This window comes from Suricata suricatta, chromosome 5, assembly GCF_006229205.1.
Source record: "Suricata suricatta isolate VVHF042 chromosome 5, meerkat_22Aug2017_6uvM2_HiC, whole genome shotgun sequence".
Lineage (NCBI taxonomy): Eukaryota > Metazoa > Chordata > Mammalia > Carnivora > Herpestidae > Suricata > Suricata suricatta.
Genome location: NC_043704.1, coordinates 64,437,464 through 64,456,673, shown reverse-complemented (window position 1 = coordinate 64,456,673; position 19,210 = coordinate 64,437,464).

Below are 19,210 nucleotides of genomic sequence, written 5' to 3'. Positions count from 1 at the left end.
TAATAAATGGAGTAGGGCATAAAATTTAATGTCAGTTAAAATACTTTCTTAGGGTGAACTCATTTTTTAAATCTATTCTCAAGAAGAAAACTGAAGTCTATAAATATAAACATTGAGAAATAATAAAGAAACTATTGACCTAAAGAATGCAAACGAGCATAGAACAATTTGAGCATTTGCACATCATCAAGTCAAAGCATTATTTATCTGCAACTACTGTAATTAGCAAATATGCATTAGCAGAGCAGCTATTTTTGAAGAATGATTGAATAAATACTTCAAGGTTGGAAAGGACAATATTAAATTATGCTTGGACATAAAAGCTCTGGATTGAACATTCTATACCAACCTCCATGTGTCTATTATGACATAAACAAGGGGGAGAAACTTAGTAATGTAGAGAAATTAAACAAAAAAGTACTTTCAGATAAAAATCAAGTACCTCGTATGGTATGTATGCCTCCATAATACGGTGTTCGCCTGGATGTCTGGCCCTGTCTTCTTACATGTCTTTTTGCTCTGCACTCCAGCTAGACCAGATTACTTACAGTTCTCTGAATGGGTCTTATTCCACATTTTTCCCACTCCCAGCTTTTGTTCAGGCTTCTTAAATTTTTCCCATTTTCATCTCCTTTCCTTTTATTCCTCATCCCATTGGTAAGCTTTGATTTGCCCTGAAGGATTCAGTTCCTACTTCCTCTGTCTTGTCCCCTTGTTCTGCCCATTTGGATTAATTGTCTTTTGATTTTTCCACATGGTATCCAGAGCACATCAGCTTCTTTCATGCCATTTTTAATGTGGATCTATAAATTTCCTGGTAGCTTCTTGGTCTCATCTATTGCCATCTACACTCTTAAACATGGGGACTGCTTCTTGTTCTTGTTGGCATTTGGAGCACTTCGTTGCATTCAGTAAATGTTTGTTGAATAAACAATCAGACATCCTCATCCCAGTGCCCAAAGAGGAGGTTGTAATGGCACTGGTCATAAGGTGGGAGTGAACGGATGTTATCGTTAGTCCTAGATTACTAGACCCCAGAGTAGAAAGGCTAAGTGTCTGGGTTTATTTATTTTTCTGAATAAAGCAGTCTTTGTTGTAATTCGGTTTAATAACAATGTGATCAAAATGGAAAAAAAAATAGGCACCAGCATTCTAATTAGATGATTGAAGTGGAATATATTCTCATGTGCCCAAGGGCCCACTTTTTTAATCGTCTGAAATGGAAAGAAGCAGTTCTCTTCCCGTGCCATTAAGCTTATTACTAAGTCATGTGTGGGGTGATCTCTTAGGCACCTGCCTTGGGACCTGTTGTAAACTCTAGAGAGCTCCCTGTAGTGCACAGGATTCAGGCAGCTTTTGATAATGTTATATGAAATGTTATTCATTATCCTTCCTCTGGTATTGATGACACAGAAAGATGAGAAAAAAACAAGATGAAACAACAACAACAAAAAATAAAGTTAAGAGAAAAGCAGATGGAGCTCACTTTTCCAGAGGCAGCATGTGGCCTCTGAATGGGGTCACAATTCACATCTACAGGTGGCAGCAAAAATCTGGTGCAGAAAGTCCATCCCAGTTTATCATAGAAGAAGCTGGAACTCTTACCTAAAGTCATAATCCAAAATGAAGGAGAAAAGAGTAATACAATAAGTGTCCAGCCAGAAGCTGACACAGAAGAAGAACTCCATGGAAGAAGAGCAAAGCTCAGTATTTTCATATAATATCACATATCATTTGTCAGAAAATCATCATCATCATATGCTTTAAAATACCCTTGAAAACTTTTTATTGTATGTGGACATTAATAAGCAAAATAAACTACCCTATTGATTTTTTTAAGAGTTTGAACTATTACCCAGGGGTTTGTTAATCAATTGTATATCTTCTTTTATAAATTGTAAATTTGCTATCTTCCTAGTATGTGCTTAGTGTTTTTCTTAATGATTTGAATAAATTCTTTATTTAATAAAGTTATTATTCCATTGCTTAATTTTTTTCCATTTGAAAAAACTAAATGTATATCGAAAAAAGCTATTCTTCAAATAATTTATTAATGTATTTGGCAAATATTAATTGAGAATGTGTCATGTTCTGGACACTATTCTAGGCACTGGGGATGTATCGGAAAATGAAACAGACCAAATCCTTGTCCCTGTGGAGCTTATATTACTCTGTGTGTGTGTGTGAGTGTGTGTAAGTGAGTAGCAAATATATAGCCAAAAATATGCACAGGTAACTGATATATAATATGTCAGAAGGTGATGTATGTGCTATTAAAAGAAAGAAAAATAGAGTAAGCATTGAGTTATGGGGATGGAGGTTCAGACTGCATCATTACATAGGCTGGCTGGTGTAGCTTTTATTGATGGATGATATTTGAACAAACGCCCACGGAAAACAGGAGATACAGTCCTTTAAGGGTTTGGGTCATGATATTCTGGGTAGAGAAAGCTACCTGTGCAAGGGATCTGTGGCAAGAATATCCCTGGTGAATTTGAGGAATACAGAGCAAGCCAGTGTGACTCTGGAACAAAATCAGGGAAGTGAGAATTGTACAAGATAAGGTCAAAGAAAAGAGGAGATGGATATGTGAGACATTGTAGGTCAGTGTAAGGATTTGGTTTTCTTCTGAGTGAAATGGATGCAGTGGAGTAACATGATTCTTGACAGTCAAGAAGCATGGATAAGAGCAGGGAAATCAAGTAGGAGGCTAGTATTAGTTTCTTATTGTTGCCATAACAATAATCACAAACGGTGGTTTAAAACAGCCCAAGTTTATGTTATTACAGTCCTGGAGGCAAGAAATTTGAAATGGGTCTCTCTGGGCTGAAATCTAGGGGTTGGCAGGACAGTGTTTGTTCTGGAGGCTTAAGGGGAGAATCTGTTCCCTGTGTTTTATAGCCTCTAGAGGCTGCCAGTACTACTTGTCTTGTCATATCATGCTGACCTCTGCTTTCTTCACTGTATCTCCTTCTCTGGCTCTGGCCCTCCTGCCTCCCCCTTATTAAGTGCCAGGCCCCTGTGGACAATCCAGGTAAATCTCCTCATCTCAAAAATTTTAACTTAATCATATCTGCAAAGTTCATTTTGCCATATAAGGTAACATAGCCAGAGGTTCTGGGGATAAGGACACCTTCTTGGGGGGAGGCAGAGGAGGCATTATTTTGTTCATCATAAGGCTGTTCACAAAGGCAGAAGATGGTGGTAATCCAGACTAGGATATTACAGTGTGGAGAGTGGGGAATAGCCAATTTTAGATATTATTTTGAAATTAAAGTCAATGGCATTTCCTAATGGAGTAGCTTAAGGGTGTGATGAAAGAGAGAAAGATGAGTCAAAAATGATGCCAAGTATCCAAAATTTGATGATACTGTGCTCTGTGATGGCAGGGGCCACATTCGTCTTTTTCTTTTTTTAATTATTATTTGAGAGAGAGAGAGAGAGAGAGAGAGAGAGAGAGAGAGAGAGAGAGAGGAGAGAGAATGTTAAGCAGGATCCATACTCAGTATGGACCTTGACACAGGACTCAACCCCACGACCCTAGAATCATAATCTGAGCCAAAATTAAGAGTCAGATGTTCAACCAACTGAGCTACCCAGGCACCCCTGTCTTCTTTACTTCTCTAAGGCCTAACTGGCATATTTCCCAGCATGTAATCATGCCAGTAAATATGCACCAACTCTGAACTTTCTTATTACAAAAAATGACCATGATTAAGGACAAGTAGAAAATTGACACAAGAAAGAAAGAAAGAAAGAAAGAGAGAAAGAAAGAAAGAAAGAGACAGAGAGAGAGAGAGAAAAGAAAGATTCTCAAATTTACAAAATTATTTTAGCATTTTTTGTTTTGAAGTTTCATTATATAAACAGGTTTTTCCTTTTTCTTTTCTTTTCTTTTTTTTCGTGGTAGCACTAAATCTGCCATTTTGTGTCCTTAAACTTTACTTTGAAACATTTTCCCCATATTTATAGTCTTTGCTTGACATCAATTTTGATAATTTTTTTACTATTTCTTTCAGTGGGTGTTTTATAATTGAAATAATCATTCCCTTATTATTGAACATTCAGATTATTTTAGCATTTTAACTAACACACGACTGTAATTAATATGTTCCTTGCATATTTTGTCCCATATTTTATTCTTAAGTTAGAATCCTAGCAGTAAGATTACTGGCAAAAAGTATGATATTTTTCATATATTTGATGCAGCATGCCAACTTGTTTGCAAAAGAGTTTTTCTAATTTCTATTGTCAAAACCAGTGTCTGAATATACAAGCATCTATAGATTATTCCCAGTAATAAGTATTGTCACAGAAAAATATTCTCTTTTAACAGTTGAAAAATAGCATTTCATATTTTTAAAAATATTGATTTCTTTTCCTTTGTCAACCAGATATAATTTCTCTTTTGTGAATTATCTTTTCATATGACTATTTTATTATCTGTCTTTTCTTATTGGAATATCTGAACTCCTCCCATATAAAGCCTCTGTCCATAAAATATATTTTTAGTAAAATGATTATAAATCAAGAAAAAAGTAAGCAAATACCTGAAGGACAACAAAGTACTGATGGACACAGTAAGATCACAAGAAATAACAGATATAATAAGAACGTAAGCATAATAACAAGGCTGGACACAGGGCCAGACTACATTCATCAGATTCAAGCAGATTTGAGCCGCTTGGCCAGTAGGCTGGCCTTCACCTGGAGACACTTTGTCCGCATGTTTATTGACCCAACTACATGGGTCAATATGAAACATTTAAGACAGAAACCAAGATTTCAAAGGCATGCTTTTCTAATAAAATTTCAAAATAGATGAAGAGGAAGAAAAAAAATTAGAAACCTGATTTTAAATAAATATATACCACACTTAATTTCATTTTTCCTGGAAAGTAGTTCAAATGGAATGTATAACCTGAAGTCCTAAATAATAATTATTAGCAAAACAGTCCCATGGATGCCATGGGACAAGACGCTGTCTGCAGTTCTTTTCCTGAAGTCTTCAACTAATATCTGCAGAAATGAGCAGTATATTAATATATCTTGAATTGCTATATTAGGCAATGTTGTAAACATGGATAATGACTTAGAAACTACTTATCTGGAACTTGAAAAGGTTACAAATATGGACTCAAATCAAAATGAGATTAAAGTGGGAGAATGTAAACTAGTATATCTGGGAAGAAATTGAATCAGATTCATAGTTCTCCTGAGAAATCTGGTATGTTATAATGTTAGAAGATATAGAACAAGTGGGTAGATAAATAAAAATAAAATTATAATACAATTTTGGGATATAAAAGGTCAATATGTTTTGAACTGCATAAAGAAAAATTTTAAAAGGCAAAGAAGAAAATGAAATGGGAAGGAATAATCAAATCTATTCTCTTTTTAAAAAATATTTTGAGACAGAGTGAGAGTGAGAGAGAAAGTATGCATGTGAGTAGGAGTGGGGAAGGGCCAGAGAGGGAGGGAGACAGAATCCTAAACAGGCTCTGTGTATTCAGTGCAGAGCCCAAGGCAAGGCTTGATCTTATGAACCCAGCTGTGATGACGTGAGCGTAAATCAAGTTGGACGTTTAACTAACTGAGCCACCCAGATATCCCTAATAAAACACATTCTTAAAATTTTGGGGCAGATATTCTATGAAACATACTTAGGAACTCAAGCGAACTATGGTAATTCGAAAAATGGAAGAAGTGTTTGATAGCAAAGGCTTTAAAAACAAATGGGTTTATGAAACAATCTGAAGGACTTCACAGATACCACTGCAGCAGGTCCTAGTTTGTGATTTGTTTAAACTCTGAAACTTGTCCCACTCCCTTTCCCAACCTCATTTTCATTGCCATTGTCCTTATCCAGGCTCTCATCCTTTCTTACTTGGATTATCACCACTTGGCTGGTTTGCTGGGTTTTCTTCATGTTATTCCGTCAAACTACAAATCTCTTGCTACTATCTCAACCTAAAAAATCCACACTCATTCTTCAACCTTAGTTTAAATATCTCCGTGCTAGCCTTTGTGGATTGCTGTCCCCCTCACATCAAATGAGATTTAATTGCTTCTCACTTGTAGCTATACTATTTGAATTTATTGTGTTAGTTTTTTCCCCAATAAATTTGAAGCTTCTTTAGAGGAGGAACCAATTTCTATTCATTTTCTTTCCCCTGTTTTCTGTAACAACTAGCCACAAAATCTTGTTACAGAAGGGGTTTAGTGCATGTTTACTGAGTTGAATCAAATGCCAAAAACTGCATCATTATTTCTGGAAGTGAGGTTCATCCTCACCAACAAGTGACTTGAGAGTGAGCTGGTCTCGAAGGCTGGGTCCTAAGACCCATAGACCAGGCATACCCACCAGGACAAGGAGAATGAACTAACTTTTATAGTGAATGATTACTATTTTCCAAGGCCCTAAAGTTGTTCATGTATTAACCCTGTATATGCTCACTACTACTTTGTGATACAGACACTATTAGCCCCATCTTATATATGAAAAAGTTATAGGTAAGAAATGTAACTAGAAATGGTAGGTAGGATTTGAAACTTGATCTGCCCAATTTTAGTAGTCATAGTTTAATTTTAGGGTGTCTATTTTTGTTTTGTCTCCTATTATATAATATTGCTTCTGGCATAATAACTTTTAAACACAGACATCACCAAAGGGTATGAAATGTAACTAGTTCAGTTAACCCAGCATTATAATATTTATAAACTCTATCAAGCTTTCCTAGTATCTCTTACACTTCTCCTAGTACATAATTTCCCACAGTGTGTTTATTGTGTGTATGTGTGTGTTTCAGGGGGAAGGGGCAGGAGGCAAGGGACTGAAACTCATCAAATATTAACAAAGTAAACACTAGCTTCTTCCTTAGCCATGTCTTTCAAAGTTTACCTGTCAGTTTAGTTCACAGTGGAACTAAAAGATTGAACTGAACTACATGGACTAATAGGTAAATTTTTAAATATGTCCAGAGTCTCATCATCATATCATCTACAATACCAAAGGCGATGATTTAAATAGAAGGAGGAAGCTGAATTAAGGATAACAACAACAACAAAATTATGGCAGGAATTTCCCAGCCCTCCAAGAAATCACATATTTATGATTCAGGCAAGATTTTTGGCTGCGATGTTAACACTGAGGCCCACTTCTCTTGGGATTAGCCTCTAGAAAAGCTTTATGTACTAGCCTTCTAGGGCTTTTCCTAGGAATCTCATCAAACAATGAGTAGAAAGGATTCTGTCTTCCACAACTTCACGTATCAACAGAGAAAGACAAAAGATTTTCCTTATGTCTATGTTAAATGCTGGTAAAAAGATACTCATTTATCCAACATGTATAGGTAAGCACCCATTATATGCCATGTCTGAGGACTTGGGGATACAGCATTAAGCAAAACATATGTACTGGCTTTGTTCATGAAGTTCACATGCAGTCTGATACAGTGTTTTTAAAACTGTGCGTTGGGCCTTAGAATAGACTATGAAACTCATTTGCTGAATTTTGACCTTCCTTTTTAAGAAAATGAAATAGAATACGTAAGAGCATATTAGAGAGCAGTGCATATGAAAATGGTAACTATTTTATGAATCTTTTATTTCAGTTATTTGAGTATGCATTTATATATATTTGTATGCTGTATTTCTATGAGTTATAGGAAAACTATAAAACTATTTTTTTCCCGATGAAATTTAAGCTTAAAAAGTTCATTATAATGATTGGTAGTTAAGTGATGCTTTCAGTCAGACAGACCCGATTCCTATGTGCTATATGAAAAAAACCACTTAATTGTCACCAGAACCCTATGAGGCAGTTACTATTATTATTATAATTTTAAAATTGAGGAAACTGAAGAAGAGAGGTTTAAGTCCCAAGATCTGAAATCTAGGTAGTGGGAGAAATGGGATCTGACCTGGGACAGTCTGATCTAGGGACTATCCCCTTAAGTACTTTATTGGTCCCACTTGCTTATACTTGGATGCAATATTAGGGGCAATACCTGCCTCAAAGGAACTATATTTTTCATTTCAGCTCATGGATGAGATAACTCTGACCCCCTAGTTGGGGGTATTGGGTGATAAGAATGGATGTGGGCCAGCGTGCCGACTGCTAGTAGATCCAGATAGGAATATCCAGCTTGAATCTAAGCCATGAGCACCTTTGGGATTAAAAAAAGATGGGATATAGAGCTTATGGGAGCCCTGTAGTTGTGAGTGGAGCTTAGTACTTAGTACTTAGTGCAGTGGAGCTGTTTTACTCAGGTGACCCTCCTGCCCTGGGCTTTTGTTCTATTGCCGGTAACTTCAGGTAACATGCCCCATCTCTCTGTTCTGTAGTGCTGTGTTCTTATTATTGTTGTCGTCATTGTTGTTATCATCATGATCATCACCATGCGGTCTTCACATCTGTGTCTGAAGGAGAGAGTCCTACAAATAAAGATGGTGAAATGACTTTATTAAAAATTCTGTGAGGTTTTGGAAGTGTGTGCTCTCAAACTCTAATGTGCATAAAGATCATCTGGGAAGCATGAGAAAATGCAGAGTCTTGACCATATTCTCAGCGACTTTGAGTGAGTCGGTGTGTAATGGGGCACAGATAATAAATGAACATAGACCATTTGAGAAAGAGCTAGCTAGTATGCTATGGAAAAGAACTCAGAGGTGGGGAAAGACAGTCTGGCAGGAGACCCCACTCAGCATGGTCACACAGGGGCCTGAGTCACTGCCATCCCTGTGACAGCAGAGGCAGAAATGGTCTGTCTGGTGCAGTGTGGCAGCTTTGTCACAGAAGAGCTGCTTCCTCAGGGTATGCTCATGGCTCAGTGTAGCACCAGGAGTTTGGCCAGGATGCCTAGGCGAGACTCAGCAACTGTTGGGAAAGACTGAGAGCAGCTGAAAATTGCAATAGTGACCCGGAAATAAGAGTGCTAGTACTTGCCAAGACTATTTGCTTTGGTTATTTGCCTTGGTTTAATCTGCAGAATAACATGACTTAGAAAACAGGAGTCAGATATACCTATGATTTATAGACAAAATATATCTTATGATTATGAGGGGAAAACTTAAAAGAACAGGGAAATGTAAATTTAAGGGCAAATCTTATAACACTGCCACCATTTTAGGTTCTTAAATACCTCAAATTGAGTTTGAGGTAATTGTAAGTTTTTAAAAGTTGATCGATAATTCTCACATCAGACAAGCTATCTCCTATCTATGATTAGAACGGCCACAGCTACCTCAGAATATCCTCAGATATTCATTGAGGTTTCCACACTGCAAAGCATTCTGAATAATATCTCAGGTAGATCTTCTGTGGTCTTCTAGGTTAGTGTTGGGAGAGAAGGAGGAGTTGAGGGAAGGAAGTGGGGAAAACATCAGAGAATATAAAGGGTGAATACTTTAGAAGAAAAAATTATCCCAACAAATAGAAATCTAGAGATATAAAATATTTATTATCATCCATTTCCTTCCTGTAGATTCATAATATATTTGAAAATGTCCATATTTTATTTTTCAAATATTGGCTCTGATTAGAGCAGATCACTGGTTGTTGTCATGACCTGAGATTAGGCATGTCGGGTACTGGCTTGCTTTTCCCTCCTGAGCAGCATTAGAACAGGATATCTCAACGTCAGCAGTGTTGACATTTGGGACCATATACTTCTTTGTTGTTGACAGGGATGCTGCATTGTAGGATGGTTCAGGGTATCCCTGGCCACTGTTCATAACTTATAATTAGTAACTATTCCCTAGTTGGGACATTCACAATGTCTCCAGACATTGCCAAATGGTCCTTTGGGGAAAGAATTACCTGCAATGAAGAACCACTGCCTTACAGGGTCACCAGTGATCCATCTGCCCCTCTCCTTTCCATGGTATGGCACCAAGCCAAATCCCACCCATGAAGCCTCCCACTGCACCCTTGCAAATACAGTTCACCCTTGAACAACATGGGAGTTAAGGGTACATACCCCACTATGAAGTTGAAAAGCCCAAATAACTTTTAACTTATCAGAAATGTGATTACTAATAGCCTCCTGTTGACTGGAAGTCCTACTGATAATGTAAATAAATAGCTGCTTAACACTTATTCTGTATGTTGTATGTATTATATACTGCATTCTTACAATGCAGTACACAAAACAAAAAAAAAAGTGTAATTAAGAAGACCATAAGGCAAAGAAAATACATTTACAGTGCTATACTGTATTTATAAAAGTCTGTGTGTAAGTGGACCTGTTGGTTCTAACCTGTATTGCTCAGGGGTCAGCTGTATTTCCATGGCTCTTCACACCTAAGGTTTACTAATCTTAGCTCTGTGCTACCTGACATTATTAGCTTATCTTTGGCCACTGGCAAAGTTTCTAAGCAATTCAAAACTAACTATTGTTTAAAGGTGGCCGAAAACATTGCCTCCAGTTCTGAGTGGTACTCATTATCTTACCAAGGCCCAGCATCTCCGGGTAGTTTCTCATTTCTAATACATATATGCATTTAACTGATTTGGGAGCAACTTTAGGATTGATGTCATTTGAAATGTAATAAAGTTAGTCAGGTCTGGAAGCTACTTTACCTGTGGAAATGCTTCTCTTCTTACCATCAGTGTGTTGCCGCTCTCCAGGTCATGACCCTCCTGTTCTTCCTGAAGTGTGCCTTCGTTCTGACCAGCCCTCTGCTTTTACAAGTCATGACTTAATGTTGCTTCATCTGAATCACATACCTGATTTCTTTTCTTCCTCGTATAGATTTTAATGACTTTCATTAACTGAAGAATTTTATATTTTTCTTATGTGTTGCTTTGACCTTCTTGATTTGATTGCTGCTGACTTAGTGAAGCCTTGGGACCAGACAATACTTGACCTATGTGGGTTTCACCTAGAGCTGGTTTATAAACGTGTCGTGTAGCTCACCTAGATAGAAATAGACCTGGTTAGCGCAGTTCTTGGGGAGAGGCGACCACTCTTGAGGTTTGCTTGTGACAAAGATTCTGTCTCTGCCTCCGTTCTAGGCAGTCTCAGAGCGCTGAGTCCTTCTTCAGCTAGATCCCACATTTAGACTTTGGCCTTCAGAGTCTAGTTGTCACAAGCAATTTAAGGAGAATCCCTCCCCATCAGTATCTGGATATCTGATCAAATTTCCTCACCCCTTCTACCCCCTTGGTGATATCTGATCTCTCTAGTTTGCCTTGGCCTGGAATCCCCCTGCCCCTGATTTTTCCTCTTAGTAACTAAATTTTCCATCCACCAACTCTCTGCCCCCCTCTGCCCCATTGTGTTCCCTGGCTATGAATCCCCACTTGTCTTTATTGTATTCAGAATTGAGCCCAGTTCTGTTCTGAGGTCTACTGCAGTAGTTTCTGAATAAAATCTATTTTTACTGTTTTAACTACTATCTAGCTCTAGTTTTCTCTAGGACCTGTTCAAGCACGAAAACCCTCCTGCAATTGCCATCCAGGGTCCCATATTTGTTTCTAGCAGTGCCTTGAGGAATTCTTTCACTCAAACCTTTAAAAAGAGTACAAACGGGTTGATAGAGAAGAGTAAGTGACCGCTGTCTAAGCTAAGTCTGTGACAGTATGTTATGCTCACTAATGTTAGGCTCTCTTCTATCATGAATGATAGAAGGAAAGAAATTCCACCCAAAGGCTCTCTGTGATTTAGAGACCAGTGGCTTCAAGGGAAGAAACTGATTCTGCGGTAAAGGAAGGAAGTTTAGGCTGATGGGCTCAGCGTGAGGCTAAAGAGCCTTCACAAATGGGGAGTGGAAGGGATAGTTGGAGGAATAGTGAAGATTACTCAGTCCCTTTATTCTCTCCTGAGACACGTGCCAGGTGATATTAAAATAAAAAATGCTACTTCTCTAATCTCTGTGAGACACTAAGATATCAAAGTAGGACTGCTTTTTGCCTTATAAATGAACTGAAGTGAAAGAAATTGGTAGAAGCAGTCTGGTGCTTACACATTTGGAAGAAAGTTCTTTAAGAAAAGAATAAAAAATTGGTACATGTTTAGACAGAGATGGTGCATATGAAGGGACCTAAATCCCAAGCATCTTCATCAGCTTCATGATAAATAGGACTCTGGGTTGTAGGACACTTGCTTTTCCTTCCTCCCTCAAGTTGGCTGTTGAAGGATCTGAAATGAAAGACATAGTACAGGGAGTAAAGGATCTCACTAGCATGGTGGTTAGTGCCAGGAGTGGAGATGGGTCATGCTGAGTGAAGAAGGATAGAACCACCAAGGAATGATGCATCACCTTCTCCAGTGATCTGAGACCCTCCTGCTATCCCTGGGAGCAATAGAGTAGGATTCCACAAGATCTAGGCAAACTATTTATGCATAAGGTACTCAAGTATCCGTCTGAGAATTTCCAGAGTGAAGAGGAATAAAATTGGGCTTACTGTTCAGTAACTCAGTTGCTAATGCTGAGCCAGAGTTGCCCCATTTTGTTACCTGTATTATGATCCTTTTGTAGAAGTGTGGCCCAGGAAAATATGGGTTACACAAATAGGATTGAACCTTCCTCAAAATAATGAAGGAAGATTTAAACTCTTTACTGTGAAGTTAGACTAGGAAACCTTTATGCCAAACATGATATATGCACTCGGTTACCTCCAAGTTGACTGAAATTATCTATTCCTTTGGTGAAACATACTGAATAATGCCTGTAGCAAGCTTGATGCTTACAACTACTGTGATTTTTCTAGGAAACTCAAGCACATCTGCTTCCACTCATTAATTTGTGTGGTAACCAAGGGTCAACTCTGTTTATTCCTAGACATGTTCATTGTTTTACTTTATTATATTTTAGTAACTTTGATAATACACAAACCAATTAAGCATAAATGTGCAGAGAAAGAGACTGTTCCCTTTATGAAAGCTATGTTAAATACTTAGGTAAGAACTAATAAAGGAGAGTCACTAAAAATGTATAGACATAGGGTAGATAAGACAAAAGATAGAAGAGAAGTGTAAAACTCAAGAAGAATTTTGTATTCAGTTTGCTTTACAAGTACATTTAATTATGTTCTTGTTTCACTTTAAAGGCACCAAAATGGGGAAGAAACATGCCTGTGGCTATGGTTTATGAAAGAACCATGACCCAGAATATAATCAGCTCTGGCCTTATGTGAAAATATTACATTTTCATGTGCATTTATATGTTTTAGATGAAAGTAAAGTGTATAAGATACGTATACATCATTATTTTAATGCCTATGCTTTAAATGACTTTTTCAAATAACTGACCAATAACAACTCTAATTGCAAGACAATATAAAGTGAAATTCTGAAATTAATTTTCAATTTCTTCTCATTAGGACTTAATAAAATTAGTGAGATGTTAGTGTTGTCAAGGGGTCCCTTCTTGTTTGAGACCTTGTGAATCCCCCTCTCTGTCATCATGCTTGGATAAGACTCCTTTTGCCCCACTAATATTCTATATGGAAATGGCCACTTCCTTATGTCAAGGGCTTCAATAAAACCTTTTCAGAATCTCTATTCCTTCCTGGCTTTGCATGGAAAATAGCAGTGTTCTTGCTAATTGATTTCTAATGATTTTTGGCTTTCTGTTAATATGCTCTGGAAAATGCCTGCTACAGTCACTTGTTACCCAAGAATAGCTTCTGTCCCTGCTTCCTGGTCCCTCAAGCTGCTTCTCTCTGGATACTTTTGCCGACTAGCTGTGTGTGGTGCCTGGTGCCTCCTTCTTCTGTTTCTCATAGGGATGGGGAAGATTTAAACTCTTTAAATTTTTGAAGAAAGAGTCATGCTCAGATTAAGTTTGATTTCCCAAATGGACTCCTCATTGGATCATAGGATATACGAGTAACATAAAGTATGATAACTTTGAAGAAGCTATTTTGTATCCTGAAAAGCTGAAAATTCAGGAAATCTGTGTTTTCTCTTTGGAATTGATGTCCTGAGTATGATATGGTCATCCAGAATGAGATACTTCCATAGTCATATTTGAGAACCATTTACTTCTTAATGTTTAAGAAATATTTAAGGACTGTTAGAAAGAAACTGTGGAAAAGTCCAAAACAAAGAAAAAGTTGCTCTAGAGAAACAAGGCAGAAAAGCATGTGAAGAAATTAGAGAAGAAAGAAAATGACTGACTTAGGCAGAGATCTTCTTGGGCTGCCAGGCAGAGTATTTGTTTGTCAATCAGAGGGCACAGCCATGACAAACTGATTAAAAGAGAATTTCACAGGTGTCAGCTTAAGAGTTGTATGTAGGACAAAAAGAAACTCAAATTGATTGGAATCCCCACCGTCAAGGTGGAACCTGCAAATGGTTTGGAGCAGAGGATGTTATAGGCAGATATGTTACCTGGAATTGAGCTCAGACAAGAACACTTTTGGTCTTTAGTCATCATTGGAACAGAGGTGACTTTTTGGACCCACACAATTCTAAGATGAGATGACTAAGTTACACTAAATATATAAATAGGAAGGGAAAACTGGCCTGAGGATTATGACTGCAGGAATAAAATAATGTGGGAATTGTAATACACAGAATCCCAATAAAAAGCCTTGGGACCACCACCACCATCACCGCCATCATCATCCTCATCACCACCACCAGCAGTTTTTTTTTTTTTTTAGGTACCTGCAATGCTGTTTTTTGTTTGTTTGGGAGAAGACTGGTTCCTCACGGAACACAGTCTTTCTCATGCACTGTTCTAGAAAACCATTGTTCATGATAGAAATGGACCCATTATATCTATATTTTTTAGCCCACATGACAAAGGCTGTTTATCTCTGATGACATTACTAAAACAGGCACTATCTATTCAGATTTACCAGGATTGTCAGGAGACAAAGAATCTTCATTTTCCCCTTTCCTATCCCAAAGATTACAAATCTTCTGAAATGTAGTAAGATGTAGGTTGTGAAAGAAAAGATCCTGATCTGATAAGCTTTCTGAGTGTTAACATAATTTATCAGTCAGAGACCCAGTTTGTAGGACATGAATTATCTCATGTTCAAGGGTTTGAGTTCTTTGCTGTCAGCTATAAGAAAGACTGATCTTTTATATTTTTATGTTTATATTTCTGTAGCTAAGGGGTATGCAGATTCTTTACATGTCTAGTTTCAACTTGACAAATCTCCTGAACTTTAGTCTCTGCTCTCATTACCCACATAGTTTTATGAGATCTAAATTCTAGGACTGTCTGTGACTAACAAAGTTTAACCTTTAGGACATGTAGATATGCAAGATTATTTTTTTGTGTGGACCCAATCTTAAAGGGATAGTTTTCAGAATGAAAGAAGAAAGAAGAAAATGCCTATTCTAACTGACTCATTTGTGAACATTCTCTAATAGAATTCAAAGCAATTTAAAAGGAAATGCAAGGTGGAACTCCCTTTGCATCTTAACACGGTGTCAAGGATATATAACATTCATTAATTAATTAACCTCATTCTTCTTATCCTCTTATATGTGCAGAGAATAATCATCTCTATTTTCTTATGAACCTTAGTATGATTCTCTTTTTTCTATTTTGCTCAAACTTAAAATAGTGAGATAAAAGGCTGATGATATGGAGCTGGAGTCAAGACATTTTTATTCTAGAAGCAACCTTGATTTTTAAGCTTATTTTTCCAGAAACAATTATTCTTGAAGCACATCACTGGTCCCCCCTTCCTATCAATTAGAATTATTCATTAAAAAATGGCTTCCAAAAATCATGATCTAAGTTTGGGCATGATTGCTACCTAGCAACAGGAGTTTTAGAATATGATGTATTTTATACATATAAACATTTATAGATGCTAATCAACAGTGAAGTTCAACCCTAGTTTGAAATAGAATAGATGAAGTATTGTAATCTGGTGCTTGATATGGTAACTTGAGAGAGCTTTTCTATTTTGTGCATGCTTCATCCCTATGGGAATAACTAGAATCTACTTAGCTATTTGGGGGAAATTGCTACTATGGGATAATTACACCAATCCCACATGTGCATCTTGGTTGGTAAGTTTAGAGGATATAATTGTAGGGTTTTGCTATGGTTTTGTGGACTTCCTCCTCTCTTATAACATATGGAAGATTCCAATCACTAATGTAATTTTTAACCTAGGTCTTTCCTTTTTCTTAAGTTTATTTATTTTGAGAGAGAGTGAGGGAGGGGCAGAGAAGGGGGGAGAGAGAGCATCCAAGCAGGCTCTGTGCCACCAGTGCAGAGACTGATGTGGGGCCCAAACTAACCACGTGTGAGATCATGACCCAAACCAAAATTCTGAGTGGAACGCTTACCTGATTAAGCCACCCAGAGGCCTCCCCTTGCCTCTGCATATTCACAACCTCTCCATTATTAACGTCACTTACTGGAGTGGATATTTTTTTGCCAAGGATGAACATACATTGATACATCAGAATCACCCAAAGTCTATAGTTTACCTTAGGGTTCACTCTTGGTGTCATATATTCTATGGGTTTGGATGAATGTATAATGATATATGTCCATTATTATAATATTATGCAGAGTATTTCACTGCCTTAAAAAATCATCTGCCCTCTGCTTACGCATCTCTGCCTCCCTCCCCACTCCTAGAAATCACTGATTTTTTTTCTGTCTTCATAGTTTTGCCTTTTCCAGAGTATCATATGCTTGGAGACATATAGTATGTAGCCTTTTCAGATTGACTTATTTCACTTAGTAATATGTATTTAAGGTTCTTTCTTGTCTTTTCATAACTTGATAGCTCATTTCTTTTAGTGCTAAATAATATTCCACTGTCTATATGCCCCATAGTTTATTTATCCATTCACTTTTGGTTGCTTCCAAATTTTGGCAATTATGAATAAAGCTGCTGTAACGTTTGTGTACAGGTTTTTGTGTAGACATAGCATTAACTCCTATGGGTAAATACCAAGGTGTGTGATTGCCAGATTTATGGTAAGAATATGTTTAGTTTTGTAAGAAATCTCCAAACTGTCTTCCATAGTGGCTATACCATCTTGCATTCCCATCAGCAAGGTATAAGAGGTCCTGTTGTTCTACTTTCTCACCAGCATTGAGTGTTGTCAGTGTTCCAATATGCAGTGATGTTTCATTGTTGTTTTCATTTGCATATGCCTAATGACAATTGGCGGCTCCCAACAGACAGACAATGATGTGGAGTATCTTTTCGTATGCTTATTTGTCATCTGAAATTTTCTTTGGTGAGGTCTCTGTTAAGGTTTTGAATCCACTTTTTAAATGAGTTGTTTTCTTATTGTTGAATTTTAAGAGTGCTTTGTATATTCTTATCTTGCTGTCTTCTCATATTGTGTTTTTTGCCTTTTGGTAAGCCTTACAATTTTTTCATGATAGCTGTACATAATGTACTGGGTAAAAGAAACTGCCATAAGCAGGCGCATTACTGATGTGGTGATGAGGTTGGCGGGGGAGGGGCAGTATTCTGTTGTCCTGTGGTTAGGTCTCAGTCCTTTGGTGAGATAATGCCTCTGGCCTATGAACCTTACATGTGTTTCTCAAAAATTTCCCCCATTAGGTAACACAGGATGGCTAGACTGAGCTGGAGTTGAGTATTTCCCTTCTCCAGCAGCTTAGGCTCTGGTGCTAGTTTGTCCATAGGGTAGGCCATGTTAAGAACAGAATGCTCTGGAATATTTAAGAATACTTCCCTCCCCTCTGCTAGAAATAGGAGGGGCTAGTACTGTGGGAAGTGGTCCAGCTCTTGGAAGTAAATCCCATAATATGATGGGGGCCCTCCCATGACTGGGTTTCTTGGAGTTTTAATACTTGGAGTTTTTACACTGAGCCTTCAGAAATTTGTCAGTTGTAGTTAAGGTTTTCTTAACCCAGTCCTGGTTCCTGTGGAAGTTTCAGCTAGTGAGTCTGCTTTGGTTAGCAGTGCCTCCCTGTATTCACCTGTCTGTGTCTCCAGTCTTAGGAATAACAGTTTGCCTTGTGTCCTCTTCTCTCTTACGGATCTGGAAGATTTGTTAGTTTTTCAGTCTGTTCACTTTTTATTTATTGTTAGGACAGAATGGCAACTTCCAGCTTTTTAATATGTGGAACGGAAACTGGAAATCCTAGTATGCATCTTCATTGCAAATATTAGGTTTGCTGACTGTTGTCATCATCTACTCTGATGTGGAGTCCAGGCCCTATGAGTAGGGGCTCTAGATTCAGCAAAATTTTTCTTTCTTATAGTCATTAGAGTTAAAAGATAAACTGAGGCCTATTAAAATTTTGAGTGTATTTGAGCAAAAATTGATTTGAATCTTGCAGCATTCAATCTAGCATATAGAAAGGAGCTCTGAGGAGCAGTACAAAATGAAAGACTTATAGGCAGGAGGGAGCAAGAACAGGGAAGTTAGATTAAGCAAAAGGTAGGTTGGTTATTGCAAAGTTACTTTCCTTTAGGGGATGGCAAGGCTCTTTAAGGCAGATGTCCTAACTAGTGCTGATTAGACAATTCCTAGTTGACTAGTTTAAGATATCATTCCTGGGAGAGTCCAACGTGTAATTAAACAAAATCTTGGTTTGGTGGTGTGGGGCTTAGCATGAGCAACTCCAGTTCAGACCTGTTGTCTTGTTTCTACAATTCCCCAACTCTGATCAGACTCTGCCTAACTGTGTGATTACAATTTAAGTCATTAGTGCTACTTCCAGCTTTGGAGTTCTTGAAATTTTGTGTGGAGTCTCTGTGTGATATGCATAGATCACGATCTCAGGTTCACATTCTTTAAGTTGGTCATTTTCTTCATTTCCTTTCTGATGTTCTAGTCTTAGGTAGATCATTTTCTTGGTTGTTAATGGCCACAAACAGCTATTTGAAGCTTTTAGGAGAATACTGTATACCGAATTACCATAATTATTATAAGCAGGATAATTCCTGGTATCTGGAGCATACTTTGGAGCCATGTTCCTAAAGATACAAATCAGTCAGGATCAAATAAGTCAAAGAAAGGCCCCATTGAAGGATTCACTTTCTTAAGCAAACTGGTTTGATTAGCTTAAGTATGAGCATCCTCAAACGTGCCAATTAAAGTGCAACAAATGGTGTTGGCTGTGACAATAATACTTCCTTACTCAGCTAAAATATAAAAAGGGCCTAGTTTTTGTTGGGTGGCTATTGCTTTAGCAGCAGATTCTGTAGTATTATTGAGTTAAGGAGAGTTTCTTGATCATAAGCTCATAATTACTTCTAGCCAAAACAGTAGAGATCTGCCAAAGGAACATGATA